Genomic DNA, 13,697 nt, shown 5'->3' with positions numbered 1-13,697 from the left:
GCTCTACCCAGGGGGACAGCTTGAGGCTCTGTCTCAAAAAAAAAAAAAAAACAAAGAAAAAAATATGTGTGTGTGTGTGTGTGTATATATATATATATAATATATATAAAATATTAGTAGATTCTTTGGATTCTTTGTGCCATATACTATACTTTGTCAGCAGGACACAGTGATAGATAAGAAACAATTCCTGCCCCCAGGAAGCCCGCAGTCTAGGATGCCCTTCTATGTGTACTGTGTAACACAGCTATAAGCCTATTTCTGTTTAATGGCAGAGAAATATTTTAATGGCTTATAAGAGATCAATCCATTTGGCAAGTGAACAGCACTATTATCATCTAAATTATTCTGAACCATAGTCAAAGTGTTTAAATATAATCCTAGCACGCTTTTTATTTCATAGGAATTAATAAATCTGTTGTGTAGTTTCTGTGCAGAGACCCTGAATTTGAACTTACACCATTATTGAGAACTGTCAATGGGTAAAACCCATAGTAGTGTAATAATTTTGAATCTTAGGACAGTGAAGTCAGAAAATCTTGAACCTTTTGTTCATGCTGTCTGTGTTGTGCACTAAAATGTAAAGAAACTAGTATGTGTTATTGTTATTGTTATTGTAATAACAATAAATATTGTTATTTATTCTGGGTGATATGTACAAAATTTTAGAATTTTCAATTTGAGTGGGTAAGGAGATCACATGGTTCATCAGTAACAGACTGAAACCCAGGCTTCCTGATACCTGGCTTAGTTCTCCTCCTACCAGGCTATACTGAGCTTCCTAATGTAGCAGTCAAGAGAGTATTTTTTTTTTTTTTTTGCAGTTTTTGGCTGGGGCCGGGTTTGAACCTGCCACCTCTGATATATGAGGCCGGCACCCTACTCCTTTGAGCTGCAGGTGCCGCCCAGTCAGGAGAGATTTAATTGTAATAGCTGATTGTGGTCTCCCTAAAATCTTCTACAAGGTTTCCTTATTTAGCTGTGGATGTCTGTAAAATTTTCCTTTATTTAGTTGTGTGAGTTTCCTCTGCCTTTGTATCTTCTGAAGCTTTTAGCCTGTTCTGTTTTGTTTTATTTTGTTTGAGACAGAGTCCCACTCTATGCCCTGGACAGAGTGCAATGGCATCATAGCTCACTGCAACCTCAGACTTGGAATGTGGGCATCCTGATGCCAGCCTCTGGAAGCCTCTGGGATTATAGGCACTTGCTGTGGTGCCTGGTTGGGTTTTTTATTTTTTTATCTGTAGGAGTCTCACTATTGCTCAGACAAGTCTCAAACTCATGAGCTCAAGCAGTTCTCCCACCTCAGCCTCCCACAGTGCTGGTATAACAGGCATAAGTAATTTTGATTAGATGAATGACAATTTATTATTAAAAATGATCGTTCATGACATCAACTTAAAAATGTGTTGTAGTGCGGCACCTGTAGCTCAGTGGGTAGGGCACCGGTCACATACACCAAGGTTGGCAGGTTTGAATCTGGCCTGGGCCAGCTGAAACAAGAATGTCAAGTGCAACAACAAAAATAGCTGGGCGCTGTGGCAGGCGCCTGTAGTCCCAGATACTTGGGAGGCTGAGGCAAGATAATCACTTAAGCCCCAGAGTTGGAGGTTGCTGTGAACTGTGATGCCATGACACTCTACCCAGGGCAACAGCTTGAGACTCTGTTTAAAAAAAAAAAAAAAAAAAGTTGTACTTGTTCTACCCAAATTTAGAGAAAACATCTAACTCAGGTTTTGAGCCATTGGTTCATTGGAGGTGACAATGAGGATATGCTTCCACTCCAGACAATCAGCATTAGATTATCCTAGTTTATCCCACTTGCCTTGCCTACTCTCAGGGCTGTCTGGAGGTACCTAGGGGAAATGTGTGGAAGCACTGTGAAAACTACATGAAGTGATGTAACAGTATTTTTTGCTCTTATTCATACATAAATTTTCTAATTGTATACTTGAGACTTTTTATTATAAGGCAGATTTTTATGTGAGCTTATAGATTGGGATAGGCCAAATATGTGCCTGGGTCATAGAAAACACTTAAATCCAGCAAGGCCTGGCTGATAGTAAAATTCTGGAGTGGATAGGTAGTGGGAAATAAGCCTAGTGTGTTACTGCCTCATGATATAAATAAAGGTAGTAGGTGGACTTGAAAATTTTGTCATGTTTAATCTCTAGACTCTTCATTCTTTTCTCATTATTCATGGAGCACCTAGTAAGGACTAGGCACTTTTTTAGACACTAGAGATGTTCATGATAGGTAAAACAAAATGCTATTGCTGTCCTCCAGCAGTTTATAGGAGAAATCATTTACAGACAAGATATAACATAGGATAATACATGTTTGTGTTTTGGAATGTACCACATGACTCAGCTTGCTTTAAAAGGTATAATCTTGATTACATTTTTTTCTGATTGAAATTTTTTAATATTTTCTTGGTCAACTACTTTTTTTTTTTTTTGGAATCAGAGACTCACTCTGTTGCCTGGGTAGAATGCTGTGGCATCACAGCTCACAGCAACCTCTAACTCTCGGGCTTAAGCTATTCTCTTGCCTCAGTCTCCCAAGTAGCTGGGACTACAGGTGCCCGCCACAATGTCTGGCAAGCTTAGTCAACTTTTTAAACCTTAAAAAATGTTAGATTCAGTGCTTTTTGCTTGGTTGTTAAATAAAAGTTAAAAATGAAGAAATAGAGGGCAGGCATGCTGGCTCACACCTATAATCCTAGCCAGCACTTTGGGAGGTGGAGCAGGGAGAACTGCATGAAACCAGGAATTTGAGGCTGCAGTGAGCTGTGATGGTGCCACTACCTACAGCCAGGTACCAGAGTGGGAGCCTATCTCACAAAAAGAAAGGAAAAAAGGAAGAAATATTAGAAAATATGTGTACCATATTAAAATATTTTGAGATATACAAATATATTTTAAAACATATGAGCTATATTTTAAAAATATATAAACTATATATTAGTATGTATTTTCAAGATAGCAGATCTATTCTACTTCGTAAGGCTTCTGAACATTCTCTACTTGAGTACATTAATATTAGAGAACTCTCAAAGAAAGGGCATTGCTGTTATCATCTTGACATTCATTCTTTTTTTTTTTGACACAGAGTCTTAGTATGTCACCCTGGGTAATGCCATGGTGTCACAGCTCACAGCAACTTCAAACTCTCTTGCCTCAGTCTCCCAAGTAGCTGGGACTACTGGCGCCCGCTGCAACCCCTGGCTACTTTCTGGTTGTAATTATCATTGTTGTATGGTAGGCTCTGGCTGAATTCGAACCCGCCAGCTCTGGTGTATGTGCCCTAGCTGCTGAGTTACAGGTGCTGAGCCTTGATATTCATTCTCGGTGCTAGTATTTAAGAGCAAGGACTTAGATTTTATTAGTTGTGGAACTTATTTGTGCTGCAGTGTCCTTGCTTGTAAAATGAGAATAAAAATATCTCATATTTGTGAGGATTGAATGGGTTAATATATATAATAGCGCTTAGATGAGTGTCTGGCAGATGCTAAAGGCTGTATAATTGCTATGGAAAACAGTATCGGCTCGGCGCCTATGGCTCAACCGGCTAAGGCGCCAGCCACGTACACCTAAGGTGGCGGGTTCGAATCCCCAGCCCGGACCCGCCAAACAACAATGACGGCTGCAACCAAAAAATAGCCGGGCGTTGTGGCGGGCGCCTGTGGTCCCAGCTACTTGGGAGGCAGAGGCAGGAGACTCACTTGAGCCCAGGAGTTGGAGGTTGCTGTGAGCTGTAATGCCACGGCACTCTACCCAGGGGGACAGCTTGAAGCTCTGTCTCAAAAAAAAGAAAACAGTTTCAAGATTTATGAAAGAAATAAGTGTAGATCTACTGTTTGACCCAGCAGTCTCATTACTGGGCATCTACCCAAAGGAAAAGAAGTCATTTTATCAAAAAGATACCTGCACTCAAATGTTTATTATGGCACAATTCAGTCACAAAGATGGGGGATCAACCTAAATGCCTGATCATTTTGTGAGTGGATTAAGAAAGTGTGGCATATGTATACCATGGAGTACTACTCAGCCATAAAAATAAGTGAAATAATGTCATTTGCAGCAACTTGTATGGACCTGGAGACCATTATTCTAAGTGAAGTACCACACATATGCTCCAATAATATGGAACTAATTAATGGGCACACATGGGCACAAAGAGATGTAAAAGGTCATCGGAAATCAAGAAGTGGGGAGGGGAGAGTAGGGGAAGGATAAAGTTAATTGTTCCTGTTGGGTACAATGAACACTATTTGGATGATGGGTACACTAAAAGCCCCAACTTAAGCATTATAAAGGGTATCCATGTAACAAAAGCATGTGTAGGCTCAGTGCCTGCAGCTCAGCGGCTAGGGTGTCAGCCACATACACTAGAGCGGGTGGGTTTGAATCCAGCCCAGGCCTGCCAAACAACAATAACAACTACAACAAAAAAAATAGCTGGGCATTGTGGTGGGTGCCTCCCTGTAGTCCTAGCCACTTGGGAGGCTGAGGCAAGAGAATCATTTAAACCCAACAGTTTGAGGTTGCTGTGAGCTGTGACACAACAGTACTCTACCAAGGGTGATGGCTTGAGACTGTCTCAAAAACAAAACAGAACAGAAAAGCATTTGTACCCCCTTGATATTTTGAAATTAAAAAATATTTAAAGGCTATCTACGTGTAAATAGCTATCTGTCTATCATCATCATGTTATCATTTGGCAGAAAGATACCAGAAGGAAATAAAACCTTTGTTGGTCATCAGCTATGCGCCAGGCAGTATACTAGTGTTTTACCTTCATTCTCATTTAATGCTTACGTCAGAGCTATGAAGTAGATTAGAAAACAGACCCTGAGAAGTTAAGTAAGGTCTCATACTAATAAATGGACACCGTGGTGGTAACTCCTCTCTGTAACTCCATCCTGTACTCTTGCTTTGCATGACACCAGACAGCCAAGAGTTCAGCAATTTTACTACTAGATAAGCTTGGAATATGCTTTCACGACTGTTGGGGACCTTGTTTCCAATAACCATTTAAAGGAATATCATCTACATGTTTAGTTGTTTTTTATATATATATATATATTATATATATTTTTTTTAGACAGAGCCTAAAGCTGTCCCCCTGGGTAGAGTGCCGTGGCATCACAGCTCACAGCAACCTCCAACTCCTGGACTCAAGCGAGTCTCCTGCCGCCGTCTCCCAAGTAGCTGGGACCACAGGCGCCCGCCACAACACCTGGCTATTTTTTTTTTTTTTTTTGGTTGCAGCTGTCGTTGTTTGGCGGGCCCAGGCTGGATTCGAACCCGCTACCTTAGGTGTATGTGGCTGGTGCCTTAGCCACTTGAGCCACAAGCGCCGAGCCAGTTGTTTTATATATTGTATCTGTAATTCCACTTCCTTCCCATTCAAAAGCATATTACAGAATTTTAAATGATGTAAGTGGGACCTAGATTCAAAATATTTGAATGTGTGGGGTCCTATTAATAGTTTTCAGAATTGAGTTGACTTCATAATTTCAAAATCACTGTTGTAGCCAAGTGAGGTGGCTCACATCTGTAATCCTGGCAATTTAGGGGGCTGAGGCAGGTGGGTTGCTTGAATACATGAGTTCTAGACCAACCTGAACAAGAGGGAGACCCTGTCTCTAAAAATAGCCAGGTGTGGTGGTGGGCATCAGTAGTCCTAGCTACTCAGGAGGCTGAGGCAAAAGGATCACTTGAGCCCAAGAGTTTGAGGTTGCTGTGAACTGTGACGCCACAGCACTCTACTGAGGGTATCAAAGTAAGACTGTCTCAAAAAAATAAAAAAATAAAATGGCCAAGTGCAGTGGCTCACATCTGTAATCCTAGCACTCTGGGAGGGTGAGGCGGGTAGATTACCTGAGCTCACAGGTCAGTACCAACCTGAGCAAGAGCAAGACTCTGTCTCTAAAAATAACCAGGTGTTGTGGTGGGCACCTGTAGGCCCAGGTACTTGGGAGGCTGAGGCAAGAGAATTGCTTGAGCCTAAGAGTTTGAGATTGCTGTGAGCTGTGACACCAGGACACTCTACCAAAGGAGACAAAATGAGACACTTTGTGTCCAAAAAAATAAAATCAACATTATAATTATTGAAGTCATTACTCTTCAGATTAACTGGGGCTTTAAGCCTAAACTTCATGTGGTTACATATCCTAAGTGCTACTTAGAATAGAATTGATTATTTTAGTTAGCTTTTGGGCTAGAATTTCTGGCCTCAAGTGATCTCCTCAGACTCCCAGAGTGCTAGGATTACAGGTGGGAGCTGCTGTGCCCAGCCTATAGTCACATTTTGGGGAGCATGCAAAATTACCAAAGTAACTTGAATGTAAATGTACGTTAACTTTAAAGTTTTTTTTGGCAGTTTTTGGCCAGGGCTGGGTTTGAACCTGCCACCTTCCAGCATATGGGGCCAGTGCCCCACTCCTTTGAGCCATAGGCACCACCTGTTTTTGGTGTTTTTATATTGAAAGTTGGGTCATTTGGATAGGAAAGAGGGACATTTTATAAATGTCAAACCCCCATTTATACCCATTCAAGGGGCCTGGACATGAGAGGTGAGGGCCCATATTATATAGGAACTTATTTTCACAAAGGTTCTTCCAAGAGGAATTCCTGTGTTGGTTGTTAGCATGGCAAAGTAGAGAATTTTTCAGGCCAGATATGGTGGCTTATGCTTGTAATCCCAGTAATTTAGGAGACCAAGGCAGGAGGATCACTTGAGGCCAGGAGTTAGAGACAAGCCTGGACACAAAGTGATACCCTGTTTCTACAAAAAATAATTTAAAAAAATAGTGGGCTGGGTGTGATGATTCATACCTTAACCCTAGCAATCTGGGAGGAAGAGGAGGGATTACCTGAGCTCAGGAGTTACAGACCAGCCTGAGCAAGAGTGAGAACCTGTCTCTAAAAAAAATAAAAAAGTAGAAAAATTAGCCATGGTTAATATGGCTGTAGTCCCAGCTACTGGGAGGCTGAGGCAGGAGGGTCACTTGAGCCCAGGAGTTTGAGGTTGCTGTTAGTTGACTCCATGGTACTCTAGCCTGGAACAACAAAGTGAGTGTCTGTCTCCAAAAAAAAAAAAAAGAAAGAAAAAAGGTGTTGTCATACCTGTAGTCCCAGCTACTCACATTTATGATAAGCTGTAATCAGGCCACTGTACTCCAATGGGGTGACAGAGTGAGAATTTTCCATCCTGTTACATGGTGGCTGAGCATACCAAGTTCAAGCTTTATTGAGTCCTGCTTCCTGAATAAAGTGTCAGAAACCTAAAAAATGATTATACATGTAATTTTACCTAAATCAATAATTTCAGTTTTTTTTGTTTTTGTTTTTGTTTTTTTGAGACAGAGTCTTAACTCTGTTGCCCAGGCTAGAATGCCATGGCGTCAGCCTACCTCACAGCAACCTCAGACTCCTGGGCTCAAGCCTGCAGAGTAATTGGGACTTTAGTTACCCACTATAACTCCCCCCTGATTTCCCTTTTTTTTTTGGAGACAGAGTTTCATTATGTTGCTCTCGGTAGAGTGCTGTGGTGTCACAGCTCACAGCAACCTCCAACTCTTGGGCTTAAGCGATTCTCTTGCCTCAACCTCCCAAGTAGCTGGGACTACAGGTGCCCACCGCAATGCCCAGCTATTTTTTTTTGTTGCAGTTGTCATTGTTGTTTAGCAGTCCCAGCCAGGTTCGAACCTGTCACCCTCAGTACATGTGGACGGCACCATAACTGCTATGCTACAGGTGCGGAGCCTGGTTTTCCTATTTTTAGTAGAGATGGGTCTTGCCCCCCTCTTTTTGTTTCTGGAAACAGTCTCTTACTCAGTTGCTGAGGGGGGATGAGTGCCGAGTCTTGCTCTTGCTGGCCTCGAACTTCTGAACTGAAAGGAAACTCTGGCCTTGGTTTCCCAGAGTGATAGGATTTACAGGTTTGAGACACCACATCTAGCTAATTTTAGCTTTTTTCTTTTTCTTGCTAGCCTGTTCCCTCTATTTTTTAAATTTCTTTTTTTTTTTAAATTCAGATTAATTGAGGGCACAAATGATTAGGTTATCCTGGTTGCCTTTGTTAGGTAAAGTTCGAGTTGTAATTGAGTCCTTCACTCACGGAGTGTGCTATATACCCTTACGTTATATCCATTAGGTGAGAGCCTACTAAGTTCCCTCCTTCTCCTCTCCCCTTTCTCTTCTCCCCTCTCATCCCCTTTCTCTCCTCCCCTCTTGCCCCCTTTACCTCCCTTGAAGTAAGTTGCATTTTTCTTTCCTGTGGACATGTAGTTGTTTATTGGTTTCATATTAGTATTACATATATTGGATACTTTTCCATTCTTATGATACTTCATTAAGAAGAATGTGATTCGGCTCTATCCAGGTTAATAAAAGATGTAAAGTCTCCATCTTTTTATGGCTAAATAGTATTCCACGGTACACATATACCACAGTTTACTAATCCATTCCTGAGTTGATGGGCACTTGGATCAATTCCATATCTTGCTAATTATGAACTGAGCTGAGATGAACATCCTAGTGCAAATGTCCTTGTGGTGAAATGATTTTTTTCTCCTGGGTAGATACCTAGTCATGGGATTGTGGGATCAAATGGAAGGTTTACTGTTAGCTCTTTGAGGATTTTTCCATACTTCTTTCCATAAAGGCTGTATTAATTTGCAGTCCCACTAATAGTATAAAAGTGTTCTCTTCTCTCCATATCCACAACAGCATGTGCAGCCTTGGGACTTTGTGATGTGGGCTGTTCTCACTGATATCTCGGTTAGGTGATATCTCGGGGTGGTTTTGATTGGCATTTTTCTGATGATTAGGGATGATGTAATTTTAGCTTTTGATACTTGTATTTTTGTTACCATGAACTTTTTTTCCCCAGATGGTTTCATGTTATATGTAAAGACAATGTGTAACCTTTAAACCCTAAACAAATGCAGAGGTACATTTTTTTCAGGTGTAGACCTTTAATATTTTATTTATAGATCTGCCTGTCCATAAATAACTGAATTTTTGATTGGTCTTAGTTTAAAAAAAATCATAGTTTCTTTCACTTTTACATAAGTTTTGAGGATTTATAGGGAGTTCACAGCATTGTAATATGTTTATCCTTTTCTAAATTTGTAAATAAAATTCATGAAATCGCTTTCTTCTTGCCATTTTCCCAGCCTAACAGATTATTTCAATTGTTTCTCCCTCCATAGTTAATAGAGAAGAGGAAACTTAACCAGGGACTGTGGAATAATATGGAAGAAGGTGGAAAAAACTTACTTAATGGGTAAGAAATAAACCTATAATAAGACATTTTTAATGAAAACTCTTCGTAGTATTAGGTATGGTCAATCTGTAGTATGTGGCTGAGGTGGGTATACTGTTAAATGATTTATCACTCTTTGTTTTATCCCTGTTCTGAACTTTCATCACTTGCTTCCATCTACACTTTGTGAATTTTCCAGTACCTTGAATTACCTTAAACTAAGAGGGGATATAAACATATTCCAAGATAAAATGGGACCTGGAGACCAGCAACCATACTAAAACAAGTCTAGGATAGGTCTTGAGACATATTGGTGGTTGGATAGGGACCATGTCTGTTGTGACCCGTAAAGAATTGTTCACTCATTGAATAATTCACAATTCAACTCTTTCTTTTTCTCCAAATACTATCAACTGTTTTAGTTTTATTTATTTTTATTTTTTATTATTTTTTTGGAGACAGAGTTTCACTTTATTGCCCTCAGTAGAGTGCAGTGGCATCATAGCTCACAGCAACCTCAAACTCTTGAGCTCAAGTGATGCTCTTGCCTTGGCCTCCCTAATTGCTGGGACTACAAGTGCCTGCCACAATGCCTGGCTATTTTTAGAGATGAGGTCTCACTTTTACTCAGGCTGGTCTTGAACTTGTGAGCTCAGGTGATCTACTCACTATGGTCTCCCAGAGTGCTAGGGTTATAGGCATGAGCTACCACACCCAGCCTCGACTGTTTTGATGTTAGTCTCACTATGGGGATCCTGTTCGTTTGAGCAAGTGCGGATGTGTGTCAGGTGGTAATCAAATAGAATTGTACAGAGAGAATCCCCAATAAAATGTTCACAAAGTGTTTAATTACTTAAGTCTATCCATTCTTATTGTCAATAATTCAAACATTATAGATAGCCAAAACCCTCTACCTGAACCTTAGCCCCTCTCAAGGGTATATAAATATATGGCATGTATTTGTGCAGTGTTATTTGCCTAGTGGTTCAAAGCATGGGTTTGGAGCCAGACTATTTTTAACTAGCCACTATTAATTTGACATTTGAGCAAATTAATCTCTGTATGCCTCAATTTCTTGGGTATAAGGTGGGGACAACTAAATGCCTATCTCACAGTGATGATGAGTGTATTAGTTATTCCATGTAAAAACTTTAGTGTCTGGAACATGATAAGTGTTCAGTAAACATTAGCTATTATTCTCATATGCAGAGGGTGCCAAAAAATGTAACATATTTTAAGAAAGGAAAACACTGTATTAAAATTATAATATGTAATATATATTCATGTTTGTTATTGTGTATATTGTATCCTGTATGTGTATCTCTTGTAATTAGAGAAATGTGATTAAGTATTATAGTTTTAGTACAGTATTTTCTTTTCATAAAATGTGTATACATTTTTTTGGAACACTCTGTATATCCTAGTTAGCATTTTTATGTATCTACATGTGAATTTTCCTCTGAAAAACTCTAAAAGTTAAACCATCTCAAATAAGGTTAACTATGCTAGCAAAAGATTGAAAAATATTTTTACAAATATATATTCTTTGGCTTCATTTCTAAGTATGCTGCTGTATTGTGTGTAAGTGGAGAGTTATACACCTCTTACTGCATATCTTCAGACTATCATAATTTTCTTGCCTGTAAAAATATTTTGTCAAAGCAGGATGCACAATTCCCACGTTTCTAGGTAGCTGTGTCAAACGTTCTGTTAAGATTCCACCAATCTATTTGGAAGGACATGCCATCTTGAGTTTTCTTTTCTTGTTGCACAGAATCAAAGTAGTTTTAAAAATGTCTTTGAGCTTTTCATGGCTTGTCAGTACTTTCTTAGGTGGTACAGATCATTACCTATTTTAAGAAGGAAAGATATTGGCTTGGCGCCTGTGGCTCAAGCGGCTAAGGCACCAGCCACATACACCTAAGGTGGCGGGTTCGAATCCCCAGCCCGGGCCCGCCAAACAACAATGATGGCTGCAACCAAAAAATGGCCAGGCGTTGGAGCGGGCGCCTGTAGTCCCAGCTACTTGGGAGGCGGAGGCAGGAGACTCGCTTGAGCCCAGGAGTTGGAGGTTGCTGTGAGCGTGATGCCACAGCACTCTACCCAAGGGGATAGCTTGAGGCTCTGTCTCAAAAAAAAAAAAAAAAAAAAAAGAAGGAAAGATATTTGGAAAAAATATATACTTTTAGTATTTTCTTCTTGAATTGTTCTGAACCTCTATTAGATTGTTATAAACTATCTGCTGAGACTATAGTGAGGCTGCTTTAGAAGACTAAAATACAAAACCAGATATTAACATTTATTATTTACTATGTGTCTGATGGTGTTTTAAATGCTTTCCTCATTTATTCATCATTTCATTTAACCCTGTCATCCATTTATGAGGTAGATACTGTTGTTATCTTCATTTAAAAAAAAATGAAGAGATGAAGGTTAAGTAACTTGCCCAAAGTCACAATGCAAGTAGCAGCTTCAGGATTTTAACCTGGGTCTATATTATTGACTAGGGAAGCACTGGTCTGGTTCATAAACTCTTAGAAGGTTTGCTAGGGTGGGTGTAAATTGAAATAAGGCATGAAAACTAAAGACCTCCTGGAAAAGTTGTCATAAATAATTTGTTTTTACTTGCCTGTGGGAATGAAAATTTGAAATTATATATTTTCTTCTTCTTTTTTTTTAAGACAGAGTCTCACTCTGTCCATTGGGTAGAGTGCCGTGGCATCAAACCTCCTAACTACCTCAAAAACTCTTGGGCTCAAGCTATCCCTTGCCTTAGCCTCCTGAGTAGCTGGGACTACAGGTGCCCACCACAATGCCTGGCAAGGTTTTCTATTTTATTAGTAGAGACGGGGGCTCACTTTTGCTTATGCTTGTCTAGAACTCCTGAACTGAAGCAATCTACCCACCTCAGCCTACCAGAGTGCTAGGATTACAGGTGTGAGCCACCATGCCCTGCCTGAAATCATGTACCTTCTTAAATATAGGAAAAATGATGATGTGAGATGATTATTCAAAAATAATTATTTTTCTTTACCATGCTTAAATGACAATTGCTGTTTTGCTTTGTTATGAATCATTTGTAGTAGATAAAAATCACCTGAACTAGCTATAGAACAATACATGTTTAGAAGGGATTAGAGTGTGTTGATTTGTAAATTACCATTTAGCAGCTATTCATAGAAACAAGCAAACAGAAAGATTGAACTGTACAGCAGTTTGGAACTGATTAATGATTGGAAATTTCTCTTTTGTCCTGTTAAATAATATTTGGATGACAGTCAGTAGAGAGTTGTGCAAGAGAAGAAAAGCCAGAAAGAAGGTGACCTACAGGTCTTATAATTAGAATGTCACTTATAAATGATTCCCTAAAAAGTAAATGTACATTAACAATCGACGCTTATATGGGAACTGGAAGGAGTTATAGTACATGGTTTTTCTTCTGGGGTCTACCTTGTCAGAGAGAAGCACTGACTTTTCTCCTAATGGCAATTCATTTTCTATTGAAATTTGGTGAAGTACAAAGAGTAAGTGACATTTAAAGTACCAAGTATACTGTTAAAATGTCTTGGCCTTCCTGTAAGTATGGCTGCATGTAGTAATCAGTTGTGTTTTCCTCTCTCTATCCTCTTTACTTTTTTTTTTAACCTCTTTCCCTAGCTTGAGAATCTCTTCTGAATGTTGATCAGAAAAGTTATGGCTCTTATTGTGCATGTCTGTTAAAACAGTATCTTAGAAGGTGTTCTAAGAGCTCCTGGGCCCCTTTCAGGGACTGATGGAACTATTTATAATACTAAAATGTTATTTGCTTTTTCCATCGTTATTCTCTCATGAGTGTGCAGTGAAGTCTTCCAGAGGCTACATATATGCAACTGAGTGAATGCAGAAGCAGACAGGAGAATGCAGCCATCTTCCTTAATCCCCATGTTAAAAAGATCTGCTAAAATGTAAAATAACGCTTTTCAAGATCTTCACTAGATTTGCTATGAGCAAAGCACCATGATTTGTTTCTACATCCAAATATTGTAATGACCCCACTGTAGGCTAGAAAGTTATGGTGCCCTCTCCCACTGACAAATACCAAACTAAGAATGCTCTTTTTATGGTTTATTCCCAACTTTAGAAAGGACCATTCAGGACAGACTTTATTTTATAGTATTAAGTGAACACCAGCTATGTTCCAGCCTTGTTCAAGATAAACAAGGCAGTGAACAAGATGAAAGCCAAAAAATATCCACCCTGATAGAGCTTATATGCCAGCTTCCAGTCCAGTTTTTGAGTCCTTTGCACTGGACACAGCTCCCTCATGAGGGGAATCTCAGATTTAATGCCCACTGTGGATCTTAAACACTGACTAGTGTTTCTCAATAGCTGAGTGCTGAGAATAGAGTGGCTTGACATTTTGTGATTTTTTTTTTTTTTTT

The 13,697-nt window shown here is 39.6% G+C and overlaps 1 protein-coding gene across 1 annotated transcript in view; it reads left to right on the top strand.

The window, feature by feature from the left end:
* Positions 1-13,697, top strand: part of USP49 (ubiquitin specific peptidase 49) — a 79,591-nt gene that overhangs the window by 16,858 nt on the left and 49,036 nt on the right. The window contains exon 2 of the mRNA XM_003789182.3: positions 9,224-9,297. The gene's annotated coding sequence lies outside the window, so the exon portion shown is untranslated. The remainder of the gene's footprint in view (positions 1-9,223; positions 9,298-13,697) is intronic.

This window comes from Otolemur garnettii, unplaced genomic scaffold (genome assembly GCF_000181295.1).
Source record: "Otolemur garnettii isolate 467f Iridium unplaced genomic scaffold, OtoGar3 scaffold00031, whole genome shotgun sequence".
NCBI lineage: Eukaryota > Metazoa > Chordata > Mammalia > Primates > Galagidae > Otolemur > Otolemur garnettii.
Note: the sequence above shows the minus strand (reverse complement) of the source record. Positions and strands in the feature narration are given on the sequence as shown.